The sequence below is a fragment of the Sus scrofa genome, chromosome 7, assembly GCF_054392235.1.
Source record: "Sus scrofa isolate SSC_HxYL_T2T_F1_AM1 chromosome 7, Sscrofa_HxYL_maternal_Yorkshire_Landrace_v2.0, whole genome shotgun sequence".
In the NCBI taxonomy this organism is placed as follows: Eukaryota; Metazoa; Chordata; class Mammalia; order Artiodactyla; family Suidae; genus Sus; species Sus scrofa.
In genome coordinates this window covers 103,501,838-103,529,629 of record NC_139389.1, presented here as the reverse complement: position 1 = coordinate 103,529,629, position 27,792 = coordinate 103,501,838, and the positions used below count along the sequence as shown (strand labels likewise).

General features: G+C 47.9%; 1 long non-coding RNA gene across 2 annotated transcripts in view; it reads left to right on the top strand.

The window, feature by feature from the left end:
- The first annotated feature begins 223 nt into the window (after positions 1–223).
- LOC110261624 (uncharacterized) overlaps positions 224–27,792 on the top strand; it is a 55,327-nt gene continuing 27,758 nt past the window's right edge. Inside the window, exons 1-2 of one of the 2 annotated variants that reach the window (XR_014809327.1) lie at positions 224–446; positions 26,149–26,284. This is a non-coding gene — a long non-coding RNA (uncharacterized LOC110261624). Of the gene's footprint in view, positions 447–15,629; positions 15,789–26,148; positions 26,285–27,792 lie in introns of those variants that run through there. The other variant, XR_014809328.1, reaches the window with a different exon arrangement.

Sequence of the window (27,792 nt, the reverse complement as noted above, 5' to 3'; positions counted from 1 at the left end):
TCTCTGCCTTACTTTTTTTGTATAGCATTCTTCAGCCTCCCTGAAAGAAAGTGAATCTGAAATGTATTATATTTGAGGAACTAAAAAGTATGCAAGAGCAATTGCCCTGTGCCAGGTGCTGTGCTTGGGCATAGAGATAGACTAAGGAACAAAACAGACACAGTCCATGACCTTGTGGAGATCAAAAGCAATTAAGTGCCTTCTATGAATCATAGGCCAAGGCAGGATGTGCTACGGAAACATAAGGCAGGGTGCCCACCTTCCTGATGGTTGGGGAAGACTTTCTGAAGGATAGTCCAGATAATCGAGCGAGGTACAGAGGAAGAGCATCCCAGCGGAGAACATACTGCACATGAAAGCACCAAGGAAGTGAAAAAGAATGGAGTGCTTGGGAGAAAAAGAAAGTTGTGGTGTTTCATGAGATCCAGAGGGAGAAGGAAGCAATGGTGAGCCCTGGGGCTGCAGAAGCAGGCAGGGCCTGGATCATGGGGGGCAGGTCGAAATGAGAAGGGGGGCTTGGAGGGAGGGAGAAAATGGGAACGATGGTGGACTGTTTGAGATGTGGGAGGTGCAAAGACTCCAGGAGACCTTTCTCTACGGAGAAATGGGAACCACAGTCAACTCTGGGTTGGTCTTAAATGGTAACTCCTGGAGCAGACGCCTCCTCGGCCTTACCTGCTTGCTTTCCAGTGTTAGCGCTCAGCAAATGCTTGTGGGTTGGGGCTCCCTTCCAAGCATGTTGCTCCTGGCAGCCGCCTCACTTGCGGCAGGCATCTGTCTGGCCCCTCAGCCCAGCCTTGGAAGGCCTGAGATGACACCAGAAGGGCGATGTTGTCCTGGGGTGGGGGTCGGGGGGGTCAGCATCTCTGAAATAGGATGGGTGGGATCCAGACTGAAGGTTGAATGGCATGTCATCCGGGTAGGGCCTGATTCTCTCGAAGCTGTCTGCGTCTGTATCCTGCCATCCCAATCCTGCCCTCGTAGGGTGGCAGTTAGAAGGAGGCAGTGGCTGATGGCCGACTCAACCCTTCCATGGGGGCGAGTTACCCCCGAGACCCCCCCAGAAAGTCATCCATTTCCTCTCTACCCCTTCCTTTCTTCCTTCCCCTCCATTCAATGGTGACTGAGCACTTTATGACTCTAGCACCTGTCCACATCAGGGGCCTTTTCTTTGGTTCAAGCTCCATCCTTGGTCAGGGACGTCCCAGAGCTGGTAATATGAGTCAGGGTAGGCTCCAATATCAGACTATTAGGGTTCAAATGTTCTAACTTCCTCAGGGACTTAGGGGAAATCATTTGGGCACATCAGTTTCCTCATCTGCAAAACTGGTAACCATAGTACCTGTTGCAAGCTATTAATGGGTTAGATGAGAGTGTTCTTGTATAAGCCTTTATGCAATGAGGTGGTCAGTGAATCTTCATTGCCACTGTTTGTACACCTTGGCTACTCACTTTGAGGACAGGAATTTTTTTTTTTTTTTTGTCTTTTCTGGGCTGCACCTGTGGCATATAGAGGTTCCCAGGCTAGGTGTCTAATCAGAGCTGTAGCCACCGGCCTACGCCGAAGCCACAGCAATGTGGGATCCGAGCTGCGTCTGCGACCTACATCACAGCTCACGGCAATGCCAGATCCTTAACCCACTGAGCGAGGCCAGGGACTGAACCCGCAACCTCATGGTTCCTAGTAGGATTCGTTAGCCACTGAGCCATGATGGGATATCCAGGAATATTTTTGAGAAGGAATCTTTCTCTTTTTTTTTTTAACTGAGAAGGTAACACAATAGTATTAAAAATACCTACCCTGACAGCAACTATATTTAGCTTTTTATATTCACTTCTAGTATTTATTGTGAAATCATAATAAAAAAAATCCAGAAGTCCATGGAATTTTATTCTTCCTTTTCTTTTCATCTGCTCCCGTAAACTCCCCACAATGGGCCTTTCTCAACTACCAGAGGAATATTGTGTTAAGGTGAATAACTGCTTATGTTGGTAGCATTTTACACATCACGGCTTTCATTTACTCCCATTTTCTAATTTCAGTCCCACACAGTGGCAGAAAAGGAGGTAATATTCCTATTTGACAGATTGGAAAACTGAGGCTCAAAGGGAACTGAGAAATTTGACCAAGTTCACACAGCTACTGAGCTGAGGGGGTAAAGCCAGGCCTTCTAGTGCCACCATACACACAGGTGAAGGATGAGTAGGAGTTCTCCAGGCAACTAGTGATTTGGCTACTCAAATAACTCAGAACTTTCTGCATTAATTATTATTTTCTTTTTAGGGCCGCACAGGCGGCATATGGAGGTTCCCAAGCTAGGGGTCTAATCAGAGCTGTAGCTGCCAGCTGTAGCAGTGCCAGATCCGAGCCGTGTCTGTGACCTATACCACGGCTCATGGGAACGCTGGATCCTTGACCCACTGAGCGAGGCCAGGGATCGAACCCTAAACCTCATGGTTCCAAGTCGGATTCGTTTCCACTGCGCCACCATGGGAACTCCAGAGCTGCTTGTTAATAGGTGACTAGTTGTGGTTACAAAATCATTCTCTCTGGACATCAGCTATCACCAACTGGATTAGGGGCCTCGCATCCATTTCGTCTGTTTCTAAGCGCTCACACTAACAAACTGTGAACGTGGGGTCTTGGGAAGCCCCATTACTCCTCTGGGTAGTGGTTTCCTCACCTGTAAATGGATGAGACTTATTCTCCACCTACCCCCACCCCCAACCCCAAGTACCTTCATTTGACTTTCTGTGTGCAGGTTGGTGCGGCAAAACTTTCTTAAATTCCTGGACACCTGTTCGGCTCTGCTGTTACCGAACGGTGGTCCTGGACCTGTCACAAAGCCCTTCCTGGGTCACAGTTTCCATCACATGTGAAATGCTGCTGGTCGCTCTCTGAGGTCCTTGCAGCTCTAATGTTTGCAGAAGCCATTCGCCCGGGGGCAGGAAGGAAACTGAGGCCTAGGGGTTGGCCTGGGGGGGATCTGAATGTCGGGACCCAGCAGGTGAGCAGGGGACATAGACGCCAGTGGAGGGGCAGGAGTCAGGGAGGGGGGCCTGGAAGGGCAGAGTTGGAAGCTGGGGGTGGCGAAGAGGGAATTAGAGCATCTGGCTACCTTCTCAGACCTTGCCCATCCGACTGGGTCATCTCAAAAAAGATCCTAAGGCCCAGATTCCACCACAGGAGACCCTCTGAGGATGCTGGCATCAGCCACATGATCCCTGCTCAGTGGACCAAGCCTCCTTGCCTCGCAGGCTTGTCTGGATAGCTCTCTGCTGAGCAGATTGGTCTGAGGCAGGTCAGGAGAGACCCCCTCCTACACGCCCTCTACCTCACTGTGGAGGCCAGCACAGCCCGGCGAGCATGGGGTGCAAGCTGAGCTCCCTGGGCAAAGAGTATCTTTGCTCTCTGGTGTTCAGAGGTCAGCATGGAGGAGAGGCGGGGTCCAAAGGCAGTGGTGGTGTTCAGAGCGGCCCCCGCGTGTTATCTCCGGGCAGGGCAGTTAAGGGAGAGGGGGAGGCGGGCAGCCTGCAGATAATGGCCAAACTCTTCACTCCAGCTGTCTGGGCTCTTTCCCATCAGGGCCACTACCTTTCTTTAAATAAATGCTCTGGAGCCACCACTAGTCCAGCTGCCTCGAGAGACCTAGAAACCATCACTCTTTCTTGGTTCAGGGTGAGGAGTGGAGGGTCTGGTGGCCCTGGCCCCCTGGCCAATAAAGGGACCTGAGTTTCTGTTCTTGCTACACACTCTGGCAAGCTTTGTGTCTTGGTGCCTCTACTTTTTTTTTTTTTTTTTTTTTTTGCTTTTTAGGGCCACACCTCCAGCATATGGAGGTTCCCAGGCTAGGGGTGGAATCAGAGCTACCCCTGTTGGTTTATGCCACAGTCACAGCAATGCGGGATCTGAGCCACGTCTGTGATCTACCCCAGAGCTCGAGGCAATGCTGGATCCCGATCCACTGAGTGAGGCCAGGGGTCGAACCCACATCCTCATGGATACTAGTCAGATTCATTCTGCTCTGCCGCAATGGGAACTCCTGCCTCTACCTTTTAAAGAAAGAGAAGGGTCCCTCCGACCACCCTTCGCCTCTTGCTCAGAAAGGTATCCTGAGGATACGTATTTATCACGGTGCTGTGGGTCCTTAGTTAGGCCCTGGGAAAATATGGAGGTTTGAGGTTCCAGAAGAGCCTGATGGTGTTATTACTGTCCGATCACCATGCTGATGCCGGGCAGGATGTGGTGAGCCCGGCCCAGATGGAGCAGGAAGCCAAGTGCACTCCTTTTTTTTCCCTTTTCTTAGTGAAACCTCAGAAACCTGTGGCTCTCAGCCCTCAGAGTCAGCCTACACCCCTTTTCCAACAGCCAAGGTGGAGGTGAGGGCCTCTTGGTTTTGCTTCAGAGACTCTGAGTTTTCTTGGGAGATGACACACAGCTGTAACCAGCCCCACAGGCTACCACCAGCTGAAACATGTGACTATGGGGCCATTGGCCCTGGGCGGTCAACAGCCTCTGTGATGGGAGAAGGGGAGGTGGGGGACCTTGGGAGGGGTGCCTCCCATCAGCTGGAGACCAGTGTCGGAACCCTGGAGTGGGAAGGCAGATCCCGGTCTGCATGTCAGCCACGTGACCTTTGTCATGCACGAAGCTTTCTGAGCTTCAGTTTTCATACCCGTAAAACCAGCAGCACCTTAACAATATGTGCCTTGTTGGGTTGTTGCAAGAACGAGACATGGTCTAGAATGTTAATAGTTCTAGGGGAACATGTGGCACATCAAAATGCCCCAAGCATGTTAACAGAAGGGAGAGGAGATAGAGGCTGAGGGTAAGATAAGCAGATAGCGTTTCCTAATCTTGGGTTGCCATGAACTGCAAACAGCTTGGGGTGCAAGTCCAGCGATGACATGGCTAAAGCCATCAGTCCAGGGCTGCCTGGCCCAGGCCACAGCATTCTTCAGATAAACGTTCTCGGGATTCAGGTAACAGAGGTTGTGGGGGAGGAGAAGCTTCCCTGAGGGATCCGCCCTTCTTCCTCCAGAGCTTGCAAACAGTTCAGCCCTTGAAGGCCCAGAGCCCAAAGGTCTTTGGAAGCAGATATGGGGCAGGAGGGCAGCTGGTTCTGGGGTCCGAGCCCAAAGCGAGGCACAGAGACTTCGATTCTTCTGGAAGTTGCCTCTTACATCATCTGGAACCAATTTCTTGACCAATCATCTCCAGGCCCAGGGTGAGGCTGCAGACATGAGGTCTTGTGGCTTGCAAGTTGTGTGACCTTGAGAAAGTCATGTGACCTTTCAGAGCCCAGGTGGCTCCTCTGTGATGGGGTCATCATCAAGCCTCCTTGGGAGCGGTTGGGAGGATGAGGTGACATGACCACCTGCGCTGGCTCCACCCGGTGAAGAGAAGGGGAGGTTTTGAGGAGCAGCCTACACTCCTTCAAAGGGAGGGGCTGCTCCTGATGTGGGGGTGGGGTGGGGGGAACGATTCTAGGATCTTCTCCATCCCAAACATGGCCTTCAGGGAGCGTAGATGAAGGGGAGGTGAGGCCACCAGCTCAGTAGGCAAGGCTGAACAGGGAGGGAAGTTCTCCGTTAAATACTCCAGTAACTTTCTGTGCCACCTTAAAAAAAACTGGTGTGAGGAGTTCCCGTTGTGGTGCAGTGGTTAACGAATCCATGAGGTTGCAGGTTCAATCCCTGGCCTTGCTCAGTGGGTTAAGGATCCCACGTTGCCGTGAGCTGTGGAGTAGGTCACAGACGCGGCTCGGATCCCGCGTTGCTGTGGCTCTGGTGTAGGCCAGCGGCTACAGCTCTGTTTGGACCCCTAGCCTGGGAACCTCCATATGCTGCGGGAAGTGGCCCTAGAAAAGACAAAAAGACCAAAAAAAGAAACTGGTGTGGAGCCTGAGTTCCTCTGTCAATCTGGCAAATCCTAGCCCCCCTTTGTAACAGAAGGAACCAACGAGAATTAATTAGTCAACGTGGCTGTCAAACGTGGTTGGTGTTATTATTAACTTAATGTGTTTGTTTAAAAGGGGAGGCAGGCGTGTGTGCTGCCAGCCAGGTCTGATGGGAAATCCTGTAGATTGTTTCCACATGGGAGTTTACAGCAACGTAATTAGTTGCAGCGCTGGAAAGCCTTGGAGGCAAGGGATGAGGGGTTCTGATGATGGATTTTGCAGTCCTTCATATAAAATACAGCGGTGGTCCCTAAGGGGAGGTGTTATGGTACTAGGGAGAGGGCACCCCAGGGGCTTAGGTGCCAGAGTCCAAAGTCTGCAGGCAGGGTGACCGAGGGGGTGGAGGTGTGGCAGTGGAAGACTGGCACTGAAAGACTAGCTTGCAGATGAACAACTTGATTTTTCTAAAATTCCTTTCCATAAGCTGGGATACCAGGGCTTCTTGGTTCTTTCTTCTAAGGCAGAAGAGTGACCAAAAACCTGGACTCTGGAGCCAGACTACTTGGATTTAAATAGTGGCTCCTCTACTTATTTGCTGTGTGACTCTGGGCAAGTTACTTAACCTCTCTGTGTCGGTGTTGCCTCATCTATTGAATGGGGGTGATGGTATTTTATAGGCTTCATTGTGGAGACTGAACAAGTTAGCATTTGTAAAACTTTTAGGTCAATGCCTAGTACGTGGTTAATGCTGTATTAAGGCCAGTTTAAAAAAAAAAATCAATGAGTTCTCATTGCCTGGATTCAGTGGCTGAGTGGGCTGCTTTGGAGTGTCCATATCTCTGTATCATTTCCTTTCCCGAGAGCCATCGCTTAGGCTAAACCCAGGATGCTGGCTGGGCATTGGACGTTCCATTTCATGACTCTCGCTGACCCTTTGGCAGCTTATAAGCTGCCCTGCCCTGAGCGCAGCATGGCTCTGGGAACCAATTTTCCTCATCGGGAGACCGGAATCCTGCTGGCTGCTGTGTTCTTTGTTCTTTGAAAGATGATTCCTCCTCTGTGGGGAGGGTGAACCCAGCCCCTACCTATAGCCACCCTCGCTGTGCATCTGCCTTCAAGTGTTGGGCATCACTTGGACTTCAGGAGAGCTCTGTTCTTGTGGCACGAGGGGTGCGTTGGGGTGCCGCTGTGTCCCCTTTGAGTTCCCCTTAGCATCTGGAATCCTTGGAGTGCCCGCGGTTATCTGCTGCCCTGGTTTTCTGTGGGGTTAGTCCAGAGTCTTTTATGTATCAATAAAGGACATTTTATTGACCGTCTGCTCATTCCTTGCCTACTTTATTGTGATCCAACTCAATATTTTCAGTCATAAAGATAGAACATGGTTGAAAAGAGAGCTGGAAAAGAAAAGTTGTCTTAGCCAGGAATACAGATAAATAATTGGCACAGACTTCTCCCTGAAACCTGAGCTGACTACATGCTTGCCTGTGTGCACAGGTGTTTTTTGTGTTATCAAGAGTCTTTAGAAAGTTTATATCTTTAAAATTAATACCATGGGTGTTCCCATTGGGGCTCAGCAGGTTAAGAACCCGAATAATATCCATGAGGATTTGGGTTCAATCCCCGGCCTCGCTCAGTGGGTTAAGGATCTGGCGTTGTCACCAGCTGTGGTGTAGATTGCAGACATGGCAGCTGTAGCTCCAATTCGACCCCTCCCTAGTCTGGAAACTTCCATATGTGCAGGTGTGGCCCTAAAAAAAAGTGATGTCACTTCTGGGAAACCATCTTAAGGCAATACTAGAAAATTTGCAACGTGCTTTATGCACAAAGATGTTCTTTACAGAGTTATTTATAAAAGGAGCAATTGCAAAAAACTGAAACATGCAAGGGTAAGGTGGTATAAAACTATGGTTACAACAAGTTCAGTGGTTTTCAAGTTTTGGTAACTTTCTGAGTTGCTTGAGAAGCTCATTAAGATGAGGATTCCCAGCCTCCACCCCTAGAGATTGATTTAATGGGTCTGGGATGAGATCCAGAAATCTGCATTTTTAACATACTTCGTGTAATTCTGAAGCAGATGTTCTGCCGTTCCCATTTGAGAAAACTAATCAACTTGATGGGCTATTCTGCAGTCATTTCAAATGATGTTTACCAAGAGATTATAATAACATGCAGGAATGCTTCCTACATAAAAAAGTGTGTAAAACTGTGTATATAACTCTGTATCCAGTTATGAAATACAACATCAGAGGAAGCAAAAATATACAAAAATGTAAACCAAGGCTCTCTCAGGTTGGTAGGTAGGGTTAGAGTGATTGTCTTCTTTTTTTCCTGCATTTTCTATATTTTCCAAAATTTCTAAAAGTGAGTTTAATTATAAAAAAGATCAACCTCTACTTTTATTTTATTTTTTAGGGCCGCACCCACGGTATACAGAAGTTCCCAAGCTAGGGGTCGAATTGGAGCCGTAGTTGCCAGTCTAGACCACAGCCAGAGCAATGCCAGATCTGAGCCGTGTCTGTGATCTACACCACAGCTCACGGGAACGGCGGATCCTTAACCCACTGAGCGAGGCCAGGGATCGAACCTGCATCCTCATGGATACTCGTTGGATTCATTTCCACTGTCCCACAACAGGAACTCCCCTCAACCCCGACTTTTCGAACAGCAGTCATCTTCTTTGGAATAAGTTAAAGGGCTTCCTCTTTCTTAGGATTCACATGCTGAAGGCTTTCATTTTCTCTGTAAGTGGCTGAGGACCCCGAAGCAAAGCAGGGCTGGTGCCTCCATCTTCAGAAGGGCCCAGATCCTCACCATCTGGCTTCATCTACTGACATTTGCTAAGCTAGAGTTAATCAAGTCATGTTCGTCCGCTCAGTCATTGTTGAGAGATTCCCTCTAAACAATTCGTCACCTGGGGTAGAAGAGCTGATTATTTTGTAGCACTGGACCATCTTCATGCAGATCTCTTGAGAATTTTTAATTTTTTTTTTTTTTTTGGTCTTTTTGCCTTTTCAAGGCCCGCTCCTGTGGCATATAGAGGTTCCCAGGCCAGGGGTCCAAATCGGAGCTGTAGCCGCCAGCCTACACTACAGCCACAGCAACGCGGGATCCAAGCTGCGTCTGCAACCTACACCACAGCTCACGGCAACGCTGGAGCCTTAACCCACTGAGCAAGGCCAGGGATCGAACCCGCAACCTCATGGTTCCTAGTCGGATTCGTTAACCACTGAGCCACGACAGGAACTCCAATTTTTAATTTTTAATTGTATTTATTTATTCATTTTTGACCTCGTCTGGGGCATGCAGAAGTTCCCGGGCCAGGGACAGACGTTTCCATGCCACAGCAGTGACAACACTGGATCCTTAACCTGCTGAGCCACCAGGGAACTCGCCTTGAGAATTTTTTAGATGATATTATGATTTATATAGGAGAGCGAGGTCCTCTCAAAAGTTAGAGAGAAGGAATACAAAATGGTTTTCTTTTTTTTTTTTTTGGTCTTTTCTAGGGCCCCATGTGCGGCATATGGAGGTTCCCAGGCTAGGGGTCCAAACAGAGCTGTAGCTGCTGGCCTATACCAGAGCCACAGCAATGCGGGATTTGAGCCATGTCTGTGACCTACTCCACAGCTCACAGCAACGCCAGACCCTTAACCCACCTTAACCCACCGAGCGAGGCCAGGGATCGAACCTGCAACCTCATGGTTCCTAGTCAGATTCGTTAACCACTGAGCCATTTAGGGAACTCCACAAAATGGTTTTCTGAGAGATGCATGTACTAGTTTGCTGGGGCTGCTGTAACAAAATACCCCAGACCGAGTGGCTTAAACAGAAATGTATTGTCTTGGTTCTGAAGGCTGGAAGTCCGAGATCAATGTGTCAGGTGTCGGCAGGGTTGGTTTCCTCTGAGGGCCCGGAGGGATGGCTCTGTGGGTGGCCACCTTCTCCCCCGTTTCTGCATCATCTTCCTTCTGTGTGTGTTTGTGTCCAAATTCCCTCTTCTGATGAGGACACCAGTCCTCCTGGATGAGGACCCACCCTAATGAGTTTTAGGTCTATTACCTCTTGAAAGATGCTATCTCCACTTTCAGTGACATTCTGAAGGACCGAGGGTCAAGATTTCAGCCTATGAATTCTGGAGGGACACAATTCAGCCCAAACCAATGCATCACCAAGCAACAGGGGGCAGAAGACAGAGCTGTGCAAAGACCCCTAGTTTCAAGAGCCAGAATGAGTCCCTGACATGTAAGATTTCACAGTCACCTTTGACTGTGTCAGCTTGAAAATGAGAAGTCAGAGACAATGTGGGCAGTTTCCACCGAGCCCTGACCAGCCTGCTCTGGTCCAGCGGTGCCTCCTGTCTGGTCCTGGTGGCAGGTATGTACCCTTCCTGGGAGGCAGCAAGGCAGCTTAACTTGCTTCTGACCAAATCCAGGTGTGACTCTCTGTCTTTCTAGTCATGCGAGTCATGTTTCCAGGGGCTGGTTCAGTAACCTCCCCAAGCCTCCCCTCTAGAAATGGAATAAAAATTCCCGCCCTGTTCCTCTGCCAGCCTGTCGGGAGATAAGGAAGGAAAGGCACCCTGTAAATTGTAAAGCTCTCTCTGTGTGCATCAAGGAGACAGGGCTGCAAGCATTTTCTCTCCCCTGGCGGGAGGTGAGGGTAAATCTCTCCCTTTGGATTTACTCACACTCAGAGGAGTCTGGAGCTTGGAACAGTGTTCATGGTGGTGAGGCAGACTTGACTCTGACCCCGGCAAGCGTTGTAGACAAGACACCATCATACGGTCCATCACCAAAGGCCTCTACATTCTTTTTTTTTTTTTTTGGCTTTTGTCCTTTTTATTTAGGGCTGCACCCATGACATATGAAGGTTCCCAGGCTAGGGGTCTAATTGGAGCTGTTGCTGCCAGCCTACACCACAGCCACAGCAATGCCAGATCCCAGCCGCACCTGCGACCTACATCACAGCTCACAGCAGCACCAGATCCTTAACCAACTGAGCGAGGCCAGGGAATGAACCTGCAACCTCATGGTTCCTAGTTGTATTGTTTCCTCTGTGCCAAGATGGGAACTCCCTGTGCATTCTTAAGAAAACAATCTTAATATGAAAGTCATATATGCGCTTTATGTAAAAAATTTTTTAATATAGAAAAACAATTAAAGGGAGTTCCTGTCGTGGCTTAGTGGAAACAAATCTGACTAGTATCTATGATGATGCAGGTTCGATCCCTGGCCTTGCTCAGTGGGTCAAGGATCAGGCATTGCCGTAAGCTGTGGTGTAGATCACACATGCAGCTTGGATCTGGCATTGCTGTGGCTGTGGCACAGGCCAGCGGCTACAGCTCTGATTGGACCCCTAGCCTGGGAACCTTCATATGTCGAGGGTGCCGCCCTAAAAAGGTAAAAAAAAGAAAAGGAAAAATAATTAAAAAGTCCCACATTCTCTACCCCATCACCCAGAACCCCTCCCCCAAGTGACATAACATCCTCCTGATGTTTCCTATGCTTATACAAATATATAGGTATATACTTAAAAAAAAAAAAAGACGATTTGTTTCGTATTGTTTTAAAACTTAATGTTGCTGATTTAATGAGCAATTGTGGGCTTCTTTCCAAGTCATAATCATGTCGATAGATCTTAATTTTTTTTTTAAACTTCATGCATAGTATGCCATAAAACAGATATACTGTACATTATTTGTTCATTCGTGGACATTTAGGTTATTTCCAATTAAAAAAATGAGACAACTGTCTGCAATGACTATCTTGGCTCATGCATGTTGAGCACTTGTGTGAATGGATCTCTGTCGGATAAAATTCTAAACATGAAATAACTGAGTCAGAAAAGATATTTGCCCTTTAATATTTTGATGGGTTTTGTAAATTGCGCTTCCCCTCCAGAAGTATCAATTTACACTCCCTCCACCAGTTTATGAGAATTGCTATTTCCCCATATCCTTGCCAACAATGGGTATTATGCCATTTTTGCCATGCATTCCTTAGGATGTTGAGGGTGAATCTTATTTGAGGCTGTGTTCTTTCAGTGTCTTCCCAGAGATACTTAAAATGATGATCACAAGTCCTGTTGGAGAGTTGCATCTGGGTTGACCACAGTTGCATCTGGAAAGACCACAAAAAATTAAGATTTCCCAAGGAATCCCCTGAGCACTGGGACTTATTCAACGGGGACCAACATTTTCTACCCGAACACAGATCTTGCACGAACCTATGGAGAGGCTGCACATTTATATTTTCTTTTCATGTGAGAGGGGAATAAAGAAGTGAAGACAAGTTTGAGAATCCAACCAAATCCACTGACCTTGAAACAGTTCTCTAGTTATGTCTCTATCTAGTTATCTCAAGGGCCTCATCAGTATTTCTGCTTCTCTAAATTGCGCTAATAAGGGGTGCCCCTATGAAACACTTAGATTTGATAACTCCTTAGCAGCGGGGAAGGCTTGGACACAGCTGCCCTTGCCTAAGCTCTTTCACTCCAGATCTTGGGAGGACTCAGCAGACACTGGCTGCTCTCCAACTCCATAGGTAGACCAATGTCCTCATTAGGGTACTAGCACATCAGGGGTCCCAAAGCAATAAGCCAAAAAACGCAGCTTTCATAAAATCATCCAGAATGTTTTGTTTGGAAACACATCTAGAAAGAAGCATTTTTAACTTCAGCAGACATGCAAGTTTTGTGTTTTGGGAGTTTGTAGTGTCTTTATTTTGACCCATGTTGTAGGTGGTGCCATATGTTTAGGGCTTAGGACTTTTGCAGTGAAAAAAAATGAACAGGCTCCTCTGACCTCTCTCCCCACCCCAAGTCATGGCAGAATGATGAAGTTCGGGATTGTCTAGTCCTTCATGGAGGCCCTGCCTGCTGGGACTCTAGAGATGGGGCTTCATTTCAGTGATGTGTTCAGAATACCCACATCATGTGGTGGCGGTGGGAGTTTCATCAGAAAGCACGTGAAGTCATCCAACAGTGTTGGTCCCCAAGCAGTATTAAATTCCTTCCCTCCTTAGAAGCTTGTTCCATTTGAATCATTGAATTAACAGAGTAGGACTTTAAATATTCTGAAAAGTCCTTTATGGCTTTATACACAAGGTTCTAGAGGAACAAAAAGAGAGAGATATGAAACTGGAACTTTGTTATCTTCCCCTTAGGCTTTCACATAGCTATGCCCAAAGTAGGATTCTTACAAACAGTTTTTCATTGAGTTGAACTGAACTGAAATGAGTTATACTTGTATTCACTCTACCCAAGGTCAAACACATGTAATTTGTGATGGGGCCAATGCTTTGCTCCTACCTGGAGCTTCTTAATTTCTACCATTTTCATTACCTGTGGACAACTTCTATGCCATGTTGGAGACAGGGAAGTGAAAACGTGCATTTCCATCATGTGCTAAGCACAGCACCTCCTTTTACCTTCCCAATAGCACTAAGAGTATTATTATTTTATAACTGAAGACCCAGAATTTCAACCATTTCTTCCCAGGGTCACACAGGTGAGCTGGGGACAGAGCCAGGATTCATCCCACATCCAATTCGTCTCACTTGTTGCCTCCATGGCATCAGGCTGACCAGAGTAAGTCCATTTCAGAAATATCGGCTCGTTATGGAGTCTCAGTTCCAGGTATAAACCCAATCTTGAGCTCCCGAACTTTGTAGGTTAGCTTGGACTTTAGCCGCAGAACATCGGGCAGCTCAGATGCAACATCCACTGTTGCGGGATAAAGCTGTGTCATCCAGGGCACAGGAGCTGGGTGCACAGGGACAGAGGAGCCTCTTTGGGGGTGATGGTTATGCATGTTCACAACCTCCTCCACAGCCCAGGCTCTTCAGCGTGTCCTGATGAAGATTCTTTGGCAGCCCCTGTCTTAGGAGAGATCCACTCCCTTAATTAGGTCCCATGGCCATGGCAGCCACTTAGAGTCCATCTCTTCCTGTGCTTGATGGTTCATTCATTCATCTAGTGACTCTCCACTGAGGCACCCCTAGCCCCCATCACTCTGGGTGCTGGGGATAGAACAGTCACAAAGGGAGGCATTGCCCTTGCTCTCCAGGGTCAACCAGGTAGCAGGGAGATAGCTAAAGCCAACAACCACAGAGGTAACACATCCATCACAATTTTATAAGTGTGATAAGAAGAAGGTGCACAGAAATCTAGCAGTAACATTTACACTGAGACCTAAAGTGTGAGCGGAGGTTGGCCAGGTGAAGGGATGGGAAGAGGATTTACTATTTACTATCAATAGACCTACCAGGCACGTTTTAGTGCTTTACAGGTACTGACTCACTAAATTCTCAGAACAACCCTAGGAATGGGGTGCTATTATTCTCCTGTTTTACAGATGAGGAGGTCCAGTCATGGAAAGGTGACATGACTTGTCCAAGGTCGCCCAGCTAGGAAATGTCAGAGCCAGGAAGTCAACTCATCAGCATACGGATGCTTCTTAAAGCAGGGATAAGATAGGTAGCTTGGGAGTGAATAGAGCCTGAGAAAAGAAGAGGCTCTAGGATGGAGCCCGGAGTTGAAGATGCCCTGGCCAGGTGGACTGAAAACAGTAGTGAGGGAGGCAGAATCGGAGACAGGTGCATAGGGAGACCTGGAAGGAACTGTTTCTGGGAGGAGACAGTGGTAGGCTGATGGCCACTGCCCTGGGCAGCCTCCTGGGAATCTTTCAATGGCCGGTCCCTGAGCAGCATCTCAGGATAATTTGATTTTTCCTTTGTATATTGTGATCTTAGCCAAGCCACTGAGAGCAGGAGGCAGCATTCTTCTCCGGACACTGCAAGGGCAGAAGGGCATCTGGGGATATTCCGTCCCCAGGTGTCACCAGTCTTTGCTTAGGGTGCAGGCTGGAAGGAGAAGTGCTGATGGTGGGAGGTGGGGGATGGGGAGCAGCAGAGGATGTGTCCCTGCAGAGCTGTGAGCTGAGTGACTAGGAGAGGGTCAGCTGCATCAACTAAGGGGCGCTTTCTCGAAGGCTTGTGTGGCCCTTGCTTTTCATGAGCCCTGGGGAGCCCTGCTGTCATGTTATAGACCAGGGGACACACGGCATCCACTCATTGGACAAACAAGATGTCTGTGAAACCCACTCGCAGCCAGTTTACTTAAACTTATCTTAGAGTTTCTAAGGCATAAAATCGGCCAGTTGGTACCCTGGGGTGATTTACCCTTTTTCAAGGTTTGAACTTAAGAAAAACACGGCCCACAACAGAACTTTAGACGTGTTCCACTCCAGCATTTCAAAGTGTACATTCTCAGACTGCCTGACATGGGGAGATGTTTGACAGATCAATACAAAACAAAAAGAGGGGAGGAACTAAATTTGGAGAGCTTTGAATGCAAAATCAGGGGATTCCCCATTAGAGAAAAATTCCTCCGGTTAAAAAAAAAAAAGAATTGGGTAAATGAGGCAGAAACACCAGGGGTATAAGACAGCCGGCATTCCACAGGCCTGGCCACTTCATTAACCATTTTCTCATTAAAAAAAAAAAAAATCTTAAAAATAACATATAGGCATTTATGCCCCACCCTCCACCCAGGAGAACGTGTGTCAATTTCTCTTTTCCCCAATTTATTGCAGGGGAATAAATTGCCATGATTGGCAAGTGATTGTAAGTCGTCTTCCTATAAAGTAATAAAATGTAAATGTGGGTTTGGGATATGCTAATGTTTCGGGTTGGCTGAGCATGAATTTACGGGCGGGCGAGGGGCCTTCAAGGAAGCTGTGAGAACCGAGTAGGAGGTGGAGAGAAGGGACAAATGAAGTCCCCATTGTTCCACTTTGAGAAAACTGGGATTTAGGGAACTGTGTGATTTCCCTAAAAAGCTGGAGCCTCCAGGGGACGTCAGAAGGGGATCTATACATCAACCATCCAGGCAAGTTGGCTCCAAAAGGCCTGAAAGCAGGGAGCAGCCCATCGGGAAAATCTTGCCAGGCTCAGGGTAGAAGAGGAGGAGGGGCGGTGGCAGGGGCTTGGTTTGCTGCCGATTAAGTCCCACGGAAGACATCCTGCAGAGCGGGGGCCAAGAGAGGGCGAAAGCGCCTTTAAAAAGCATGAAATAATGGCATTTGCAGCAACATGGGTGGACCTAGAAATCATCATGCTAAGTGAAGTCAGACAGTGAAAGACAACCATTATATGATATCACTTTTATGTGGAATCTGAAAAGGATACAAATGAACTTCTTTGCAGAACAGAAACACACTCACAGCCTTTAAAACACTTATGGTTATGAAAGGGGGCAGGCAGGGGGGAGGGAGGGGTGGACTCGGGGTCGGGGGTTGGCATGTGCCCACTGAGGTGTATGGAGGGGTTGGCCAACAGGGACCTGCTGTAGAGCACAGGGAGCTCTGAGTCTGAAACAGAATGGATGTGGGTACATGTTAAGTGGAATCACTCTGTCGTACAGCAGAAATGATCACAAACTTGTAAACCAACTAAACTTCAGTAAGACTTAAAAAAAAAAAAAAAAAAAAGAAAGAGAGGGTGGAAGTGAAAGGCCCGGTTCCCCGTGGAACATTAGGGGGCATGACCCAGGCGGTGGTTCCCCGGGGAAGATTGTGGGACAGGAACCTCCAGGTCCCCGGGATGGGGACCCATCGTTGCCCCAGCGGAATGCTGGGAAGCCTTCCATGGGCTCATTTCCTTTCAAACCCATCTTCCAATTTATAATGGAAATAGCTGGTGAGAGAGAGTTCATGTACAGAAAGGTGTTCAAAGCAAATTGACTTGGCAACAGAGGGAGTCCCCTGAAGCTCCAGGGTGGGCTTCACAAAAGAAAGTGACTTGGGTTTTGTATTTCTGGATGGAAAAATCCAACATTTGCTACATTTGGAGGGTAGGCAGGGCTGGGCAAGGGACCCCAGGGCAGCTAGGGAGACACCGGGATGGAGGAATAGAGGGACAGCTAGGGGTATGTGGTCGGGGGAGGGGGTGGTTTCCTAGGGGACCAGACAGTAATGAAGACCAGTGGGGTGGGAGAGACATTGGGAATCCATGATTGGCAGGTGAGAGTTTAATAATGGCTGAGCGCTTCTGCAAGCTTCTGGGAAGGGGATGTGATTCCAAGTAGACTTAAGGAGGAGTTCCCGTTGTGGCTCAGCGGTGAACAAACCTGACTGGTTGGTATCCATGAGGATGCAGGTTTGATCCCTGGCCTCACTCAGTGGGTTAAGGATCCTGAGTTGCTGTGAGCTGTGGTGTAGGTCACAGACGCTGCTCGGATCTCGCATGGCTGTGGCTGTGGTGTAGGCTGGCGGCTACAGCTCCGACTGGTCCCCTAGCCTGGGAACCTCCATATGCCTCAGGTTCAGTCCTAAAAAAGAGAGAAAGACAAAACAAAACAAACCAAACACAAACACACAAAGAAAAAAACAATGTAGACTTAAGGAAGGGAGAAATGCGGGAGTTGGGAAGGTGCTTCTCTCAGCCTGCAGGTGCATGGAGAGGTTTTTGAAACGTGGTGGGAGAGACAATTGCGAAACGGGAATGTGCTGAGAAAGAGTCATCAAACTGGTGGAGAACGGCAAAAGGGATAAGGAGGAGCTGAGAGGTGAGGGGAGAGGGAGAGGGAGAAGTGGTGGTGGAAACGGGGAAGAAGCCTAAGATCTGCCTGTGCCCCCATCTGCACTCTTTGTACCATTGCCTGTCCCTGAAGCCCTCCTATGTGCTGCCACGCTGAGACCTCCTCCCGTGTCCCCAGAACCTAGCACGGTGCCCACACATTGTTGACACTCACTAAGTATGTGTCCCATGAGTGACTGGATGAAGAAATAATAACAAAAATGTATTGAAGGCACTGTGAAAAATGACTTGGCAATTCCTCAAAACGTTAAACACAGAATTAACCATAAGACCCAGCAGTTCGACTTCCTGGTATTTGCATATCCAAAAGCACTGAAACAGGGTCTTGAACAAATATCTGTTCGCCCGTGTTCATAGCAGCACTATTCACAATAGCCAAAAAGTGGAAGCCACCCAAGTGTCCATCATCAGCTGAATGGATAAACAAAATGTGGGGTAGACATACAATAGAATATTATTCATCCATAAATAGGAAGGAAATTCTGACACACGCTACAACGTGGAGCCTTGAAGACGTTATGCTCAGTGAAATAAACCAGACTCAAAAAGATAAATACTGTATGATTCCATTTATGTGAAACATCTAGAAGAGTCAAAGTCATTGAGACAGAGTACATCAGAAATTACTGGGGGTGGTGGGGGTAGTGGTGGTGGAATGGGGAGTTATTGTTTAATAGATGGAGAGTTTCTGTTGGGCAAAATGTAAACTTCTGAAAAGAAACAGTGGTGATGGTGGCTCACAGTGTGCATGTACTTAATGCCACTGAATTGTACACTTAAAACGTACAATTTTAAAATGGAGAAAATGGTGAATTGTTTGTTATGCATATTTTATCGCAATACAAAAGAGACAAATTATAACTCTCAAACATGACCAACTCCACTCCCACCCAATGTAAGGGGCATGTTCAACCTACTCAAACTTTTCCTAACCCCTGTGCACTTTAATTTACTTGATTCTCCGTTGAGACCACCATTTCTCCAGCAAACGACAGGCATCGCGCTAGGTGGGTGACTGCACTCATTTTACAGATGTGAAATTGAGCCTTGGCGACAAAGAGAAATACAGGTGGCCATAGAGGGGCCTGAGTGGGTTGTGTTTTGAGTGAACAGAGAACACACGGTTTCCCGACACCGTGTGCTCTCCTCTCGTGCCAAGCAAGGCAATGTTAGAAGGAGAATCCTAGAGTGGGCAGCAGGATTCATGCAGGAGGCATTTATTAAGCACCAACTGTCTACTCAACTCTTTTGCCCTCAAAGTGTTGATTTAGGTGCAGGGGATGACGCAGCAGATGTGGATATAAGATGATCTCAGATTGCATAGCACCAACCCCATGGGCAGTGGAATCCATCCAAAGGGGGTGAGTTGAGGTGGAGGTGAGACAGCAGGGGAGACTTCTGGAGCCAGGGCTTCCTAGGAAGCAGTCATGAAGCACATGCTATGTTCTAATTCTAGATGGCAGAAAAATTCAAATGTATACATCGGAATAATATGGATTCCAAATTACAGACTCTTGTCTACAAGGCTGAAATCCAGATATCTCAACAATGAAAACCGTTGTTTTTTGTTGGTTGTTGTTTATTTGTTGCTAAATCTTATCTGGCCACAAAACTTGACCTGAACTGGAGAGGCTCTTTGCTATCTTTACTTAAGCCCCTCTGAGTGAATATTGACATATTTGCTCTAGAATCACAAATGTGCCTGACTGTAGGGCACTGCCCTGGCACCCACCAAGGGCACTGTATTACCTCCTAAAATGAGAAAAATGACCTGCAATAAGTAAGGCAAAGAAAGACAAATACTATATGATTTTACTTATATATGGACTCTTAAAAAAAAAAAAAAAGAAAAAACAGAAACTGATAGATGCAGAGAACAGATGGGGTTTGCCAGAGGTTGGAGTGGGTGAAATGGGCGAAGGGTGACCCAAAAGGTACAAACTTCCAGTTACAGAGTAAATAAATCCTGGGGCTGTAGTGTACAGCCTGGTGACTGTAGTTAACTATACCGTATTGTGTATTTGAAAGTTGCTAAGAGAGTAGATCTTAAAGGCTGTCATCACAAGCAAAAAAAATATGTAACTATGTGAGACATGAATGTTAACTAAAACTCATTGTGGTGATCATTTCACAGTATATACATAAATCAACTCATTAAGTTGTACACCTAAAACTAGCACAATAGTATATGTCATTTATAGCTCAATAACAAAAAGAATTTATGATCTCTGGTGGCAAGTATTTTTCTTTTATTTAATGATTTTTATTTTTTCCATTATACCTGGTTTACAGTGTTCTGTCAATTTTCTACTGTATAACAAGGTGACCCAGTCACACATACATGTATACATTCTTTTTTCTCGCGTTATCATGCTCCATCATAAGTGGCTAGATATAGTTTCCAGTGTCTGGTGGAAAGTATTTTGGATGAAGGATTTATAACCTGTATTGATTGCATGATAGACCATGGGAACTAGGCATTTTGCTGAGAGATTTCCCCCACATTACCTCATTTCATCCTCACAGCAATCCCATGAGTCAGATCCTATAATTATGCCCATTTTGTAGATGAGGAAACTGAGCCCAGAGATGGTAAGCAGCTTACCCAATGTCATAAACTTGTAGCAATGGGGCCTCTATGAAACTACGTTCTTCCTGTTTGGACAGTAACATCTAGGCAATGGCCTTGGTGGGAACAGTTTTAGAATCAAGGTGAAAATGGAAGTCAAATGATGGAGGGGCTCAGGAGGAGGAGCTGGAGGTGAAAGGGGGCCCACAAACTAGGTTATCCATCTAGTTGACAAAGAGGGATGGGTAGGTGAGGGTCTGAAGTGACACCCAGATTGGGTGGGCCCAAGTGGGTAGCCAGGATTGGGGGCTGCCGATGGGTTGGGGCACTCAGGCACAGGGCCCCAGGGAGCTGGGGTCCCTGGCCTTGACCTTTAACTTTTCATTTGCTCCCAGACATGAATGGCCGCCCTCAGGCCTATAGTCATTCCCCTTTCTGTTGAAAGAGGAAGCAGCCCTAGAAGGTCCCTCTTACTCTCTATGGTGGGAAGAAGAGGAACCTGGCTCTGATTTGGACTTTTTGAAGAAATCTTGCTTTGATGTGGTCCAGTCCAACTTCTTCATTTGCTGGTCTGACAGGGACCACAGGGGCTGTGTCTCCTCAGGGACCGGCCAAGGGGACTCTTTCTGCCAGGGACCCCTGAGGGTGGAGTTTCCCAGCCCTGGGTCTGTGACTCCCTGGGATGTCTCCAGTTATCTCTACCTTCTCAACGCAAAGTTTAAATACTGGTTCAAATATTGACACGAACTTTCTGCAAAAGTAGACCTATGAGAAAAAAAAAAGCCTATATACCAACCAGTATTTTTTTGAAGAGGGGAGGGCAAAAGAGACTTACAATCCTTTTTAAAGATGCAGCATGGGGAGTTCCCATGGTTGCTCAGTGGGTTGAGAAACCTGACAAGAATGCAGGTTCGATCCCTGGCCTCTCTCAGTGGGTTAAGGATCTGGCATTGCCATGAGCTGCGGTGTAGGTCACAGATGCGGCTCAGACCCTGAGTGGCTGTGGCTGTGGTGTAGGATGGCAGCTGCAGCTCTGATTCAACCCCCTAACCTGGGAGTTTCCATATGCTGCAGATGTGCAGGTGTGGCCCTAAAAGAAGAAGAAGGAGAAGGAGAAGGAGAAGAAGAAGAGAAAGAAGAAAGATGCAGTGTGTGGGGGAAGGCCTAGCTTTTAGTCTTGGTTCCATCAAGATTTCCTCATTGTACTTTAGCCATGTCTCTTAAAGTCCTAACAAAATACAGCTGATGATGGTCCTGCCAAAGTTGCTGGGAGGATTAAGAAAGGTGGGGTCCATGCTTTGTAAACTGTAAACACTACAAAACAGTAAGAGGATCAGTGCTGTCTGGTAATTACCTCTGAGCAGAAAATCCCACCATTGTACCTGTACTGCTTCTGCTTTCCTGATGGAGGGGGGATCTGCTAGGCATGATTCAGGTTTACTCAATACTTATATTTCCCTTCTCTAGGGCTTGATTTCCATATTAGTCAGGCTAAGCCAGGCCATGCTGCAGTGATAAATAAACCCCAAGTATCAGTAGCTTAACATGATCAAGCTTTATTTCTTGCTCTGACCAGGATGGATAGAACATCTGCCATCTTGTAGCCATGCTACTGAAGCATGTGGGCTGCGAGATAGTACTGGCAGGGAAGAGAGAGATGGAGAGGCATATCATGTCCTAATGGTTTGGACAGGTCACTTATCGTCTCTTGGCCAGAATGAACCACGTGATCCCTACCTACCTGCAAGGAAGGCTGGGAAATGTAGGTGGAGCCATGGATAGTCTGTGAGTGCAGTGGACTCTGCTATTTCTTCATCCCTCTAACGGGAGGGTTGGACTAGACCATCTCAGAGTAGAGCAGGCATCAGCCAACTCTGGGCTTCCAGGATTGTGTCAACCCAAGACCTAGATCTATGATAGGTGATATTGATCTGGGTTACTACACATAACTTACCACCTCCTTCTCCAAATAAATGTCACTTTCCTTGCTTTTTCCCAGGTCCATCTCAGAGCTCTTTTCCCTCTGCTGCTCCTTCATGAATCCAAAGTCCTAAACACTCCAGGCTATGATAATGGCATTCGAGTGCCCCTGCATTGGAGCCAACATTTTGCTTTGTGAAAGAAAAGGGGTCTGCCTTGAAGCAGGACACTGATAAGAGCAGGCTGGGGCCACATGGAACCAGTGGACCCTGGGATCCCTTCCTGTTGCATCTCTAGAGAAATTAGGGATAATTCTAAAGACTTCCTCCTTGCTTTTTCCTAGTTCCCTCTTGGTCTGTGTACTTCCTACACCCTTTCCCCGTCTGGGAGACCCACACTGATCTCAGCCCAGATAGTTAAGGATGGTCTATGTGCATTTTTATTTTTTATTTTTTTGGTTTTTTTGCTATTTCTTTGGGCCGCTTCTGCGGCATATGGAGGTTCCCAGGTTAGGGGTCTAATCGGAGCTGTAGCCACCAGCCTACGCCAGAGCCACAGCAACGCGTGATCCGAGCTGCGTCTGCAACCTACACCACAGCTCACGGCAACGCCGGATCGTTAACCCACTGAGCAAGGGCAGGGACCGAACCCGCAACCTCATGGTTCCTAGTCGGATTCGTTAACCACTGCGCCACGACGGGAACTCCCTATGTGCATTTTTAAAAGGCATGGTGATCATTAGAAGTTGGCATGGGTTCACCAGGAACAAACCTTGATCCTCTTCCTTTTTTGATCCAATGCCTGAGTTGTCAGATCAGGAATATGCCACCAACATAGCAGTTTTAAACTTCTGCATGGACATTTGATAAACTCTCAAGCACCCTGGGGGACGATGGAAGGTGTTCAGCTATGCCTGTGTGATGGCATCACATCACATACTGCTGGCCTGACCCAGGCACGCTCCGGTTGTAATAACTGAGTTATCCAGGTGAAGGGAGGCACTGGCTCTCCTAGGCAAGAGGAGACACCTGGGTGAGATGAGAGGCTCTTCAGAGCAATGGGAGGGTCTGTGGGTGGAGCCCAGAGGAAGTGGGGTGACTCAAGATGAGACTGGTCAGTGGGCAGAGTCATGTCAGACTGGCTCTCAGGGGTCATGGCAGGAAGTTTCTAAAATGTACTTGGACCCAGGGCACAGTTTACCCCGCATCCTTGCCCCTGAGAACTCAGAAATCTAAAGGATTCACCTGTTTAGCATCTTGGGATAAGCAATCCTCCTTGCAGATCCTAAAATTGAACAGAACGAGTGAAGCCAAGACAGCTTCTAGACATACAACCCAGGGACCCAAGGACAGAAATGGTTGGACGTCTGTGGGAATTTATCCTGTTCCAATTCAATCCACCTAGAGTGCATTGGTGTGAACCCCATTGAAAGACTGCGGGAGGGACGGCATTTCCTCCTGTCATCTTCCCTTGGTGAACAGTGAGCCTCAGTGCCCATGGATTATGTTGCTGGGGTCCCCATTGCACCTGGTTTATGAAGTTCCTGAAAAGACTGGGGTGGGAAGGGCCCCAGATGGGGGTGAATTCCTGAGGCTACTGTGTCTGAGCCTGGTGGGATATGGGCCCTGTGGACTCTTTTTTTTTTTTTGCTGTTTAGGGCTGCACTTGAGTCATATGGAGGTTCCCAGGTTAGGGGTTGATTCAGAGCTGCAGCTGCCGGCCTATACCACAGCCACTGCAACGCCAGATCCGAGCTGCATCTGCAACCTATATCATAGCTCATAGCAACACTGGATCCTTAACCTACTGAGCAAGGCCAGGGATTGAACGTGCGTCCTCATGGATACTGGTCAGGTTCATTACCGCTGAGCCACAATAGGAACTCCTGTGGACTCTTCTTTTCATGCAGGGTCTGGTCTGTCAGAAGGGCAAGAACTTTGAAAGCAGTGGCCTCCAGGCGGCTCAGTGCAGGGGCATCACAGGTGCCAGTGGAGCACAGCACAGGCCTGGCCCCTCTCACCCTCTCAGAGTTTATCAGGAGGTCGTGCTGTCACCAGACTCAATCCTCCTCCAGGCCTACATACCAGGGCTGCAGGAAAAAAAAAAAAAAAGAGAAACTAGCCAGCTGAGCACATGTGGCTGCGTGTAGAAAGAGAGGCCCTCTAAACTACCTCCTGTGGCATGTTGGTTTGTTTTTCCAGGGCCAGGAGAGGAAGATGGTTTTGGAGACTCCAAGCAGGGTGCGGGAGGACCTTTTCTGTGCCCTGAAAGTCAAGAGGGAGAGGACCACACTGAGCCTGTCACCTGTGGCTGCCTCGAAGCCAGTCTGTGCATGGGTGGCCCCCAGCCAGGTGTCCGCCTGCGCTAGTGCTCAGGTGCTGGGCTCTGTGGGGCAGGTGGAAGAGATTCAACTGGGGCCACTCTTAGAGCATTGGATTATGTCAGATCGTGACAGATAATAGCATTGCCTAAATTGAATCCTCACGATAATCACCCAAAAAAGTATTATTCCCATTTCATACATTTCATAGATAAAAGAAACAGAGACTGTATTTCTTTCTTTCTTTCTTTTTTTTTTTTCCTTTTTAGGGCCGTACCCGCAGCACCTGAAAGTTACCAGGCTCGGGATTGAATGGGAGCTGCAGCTGCCAGCTTACACCACAGCCACAGTGACATGGGATCTGAGCCACATCTGTGTCTTATACCACAGCTCATGGCAACGTTGGATCCTTAACCCACTGAGTGAGGTCGGGGATCGAACCCATAACCTCATGGATACTGGTTGGGTTTGTTATTGCTGAGTCACAGTGGGAACTCTGAAATGGGGACTTCAAGAGTTTAGGAGGTTTACCCAGGTTTAGCCATACAACTTGTTGGGGGTAGAGCCAGGACACGAACCCACAACTTCTTGATCCCAAGTCAGTGCTCACCACCTCCATGCTGATTGCCTTCCAAAATGATATTTCAGGGGAGTCACAAAACAGCAGATAGAGACCCTGTTGGGGGTGATCCTGACAGTTCAGGTCAGAGCGTAACCTCGCTGGGGATGTGAGATGTGGGACGATGGCCGGCACAGGTGCCCACTTCCTGTCCAGGGGCACATGGACACCATTTGACAAGCTCTCAGGCCTCACCCGACTGTGACGTGGCAGAGAGGCGCCTCCAAGTGCCCAGGACTGTACCCTCCTCCTGAGGTTCCAGGCTGCTCAGGGCTGAGGCGGGTGGCAACCGAAGCTCTCAGTCCTGGGAGGTCTGTCCCCAGGGCCTGACAGAGCTGAGAAGGGCTGGGGCGGCTGAGGGAACATGGGGTGGTACAGGAGCCCTGGGGGTCAAATTTTGCTGCCCAGAACCCCATGGTGAGGGGCAGCTGGAAGCATGGATCCTGGCAGCGTAGGGCTCCATCCTGGCTCTCCAAGGGCCAGGGGCTCCCTGGGAGTGAAGGAGCATCTCTTTCTCTGAAGTGCTGGGGCCTGATTGTGCTCTCTTCTGAAAGATGACTTTCTTCTCTGTCAAATGACTGTTGTGATTCCTCAGGGACCTTGTTGGCTATGGTGTCTGAGTAAGAAATCTCCCGGATTTTGTGTTGTGTTTTAGTGGGTTTAGGACTCGATGCTCTCTCTTTGGGGATGTGGGTTCGATTCCTGGCCTCACTCAGTGGGTTAAGGATGCGGCATTGCCACAAAGTTCAGGGGAGGTCACAGATGTGGCATAAGTGGCAGATGAGGCTCAGATCTGGTGTTGCAGTGGCTGTGAGCAGCTGCAGCTCCACTTCGACCCCCTGGCCTGGAAATTTCCATATGCCACAGGTGCAGCCATAAAAAGAAAAAAAAAGAAAAGACATCTCCTAGGGTGGACAGAAGGGTTTAAGGGGATTTGAGGATAACTCTGGGTTTGGGTGAGAGTTTTAAGCGTGGAGTTGGATGGAAGAGAAACATGGAAACTTGCTGGGAAGACTTGTGGGTATTGTGGTCAGCAAAACCTCGGGGTCCTCTCGCTCCCAATTCCATGCCCCCCCCCAAAAAAAAACAAAAACAAAAAAACAAAACATTAGGAAACTCCCTGACAACCAATGGGGTAAGGATTCTGGAATGCTTCTTTGGGTAAAAAATCTCAGGGCACAATACTATATATATGTGTGTGATAGTATGCTACTTTTGTGCAGGAAAAAAAGAATGGAAAAAGCAACTACATGCAATTATTTTCTTATAACTACATAAAGAAATTCTGGAAGGATGCGTAAGAAAATGAAGATGGCCATATGGACATAAGAACTGGACAGACGGGAGAATGAGAGAGGGGTGAGATGTTATTTATCCCTTCCTATGTTTTTATTTCTGACCATGAATTGGTTTACTTATCTCCCCAAAGGTCCTTTTTCATTTTTGACAACAACAACCCCCGCCCCTGACCCCACTAGCTCTGAGGTCCTCTCTGGATCATTGCCTGTCCATCCTGCCCGTATTTTCTGCCTCATTTTTGCTAATGTTATCACCGCTTCCTTTGCCTGACTTTTATTTTTTTTTTCTTTCCCTCCTCAGTCCAATTCCAGGCCTCCTTGTTTAAAACAAAACAAAGCTTTCCAAACCTAAACTCTATGCTGCGGCATTTTCCTTGAGTGGACGTACTGAGCGATGGTGGCTGGTAGCCTTCATCTCACAGGACTTCTTAGGCTCTGAACCCTGATGGTCCAGCTCCCCTGGCGAACGAAGGTGGGGCCGTCCCTGGCCTTGGGAACCCACTCCGCCCTTCGGTCACCTTCAACACATCCTTGAACATTCCGAGATGCTCCTGTGTGGGCCTCTCATTCTGTAGCCACAGTTGCAGAAATGCACCTCAACCATCATCCATCAAATCACCAGATGTCACCAGCTTTCCAGTTCCTGAGATACCTCTTGGTCCTTTTCTCACCAGGCTGGATAATTTTGATTCCTATAACGAATTCCACCACCCACCATCATTCCTTCTCTTCCATCTTTCCTTCCTTCCTTCCTTCCTCTTTTCTTTTTTGGCCGCCCCGCGGCATATGGAGTTCCTGGACCAGGGAGCAGATCTGAGCCGCAGTCGTGACTGAAGCTACAGCTGCGGCAATGCCAGATCCTCAACCCACTGTGCCGGGCTGGGGATCGAACCTGCGTCTCAGCACCCCCAAGTCACCACCAATTCCATTGCGCCACAGAGGCAATTCCCATGCCTTCTTTTGAAATCACTCCAAGCATCTTTCTTAATTTTTAGAGCCTCCGTTTTATAACAAGAGGCTAAGCCCTAAGTACAATGACAAGATTGTGACATGGTCTCTCTCTGCCTCTCTGCCTGGATCCCTGTTGAACGAGTGTTCAAATGCAAGAAAAATCTTTTACGTGTCAAAGTCTTTTTTGCAGTTCACAGAGCACCACCGTCCCCTTTATCTCAGCCTCTCTGCCTGGATCCCTGTTGAACACATGTCAAATGTAAGAGAAACCTCTTACATGTCATTGCTTTTTTTTTTTTTTTTTGCAATTCACTGAGCGCCACCATCCCCTTTATCTCACCCATCAGACCCTCTTAGTGTCTTACTATTTCCACTGATTCAGGTTAAGCTTGGCCCACTGGTCTTTATTTAGCTCATCTTTGTTATACCTGTGGGTAGATCTTATAAGCAGGCCTTGGCACTGGTTTACTTGTGGGTTTCCTTTTTAAAGGTCAGTGTGAAACAGGAAATGTGACTAAGAAAATCTTCCTCCATAAAGCTTCACTTCATTAACTGGAAAAAGGAGCCCATTGCCTCTGCCCCAATACTTACTCATGACCCAAACAGACACATTTCAAA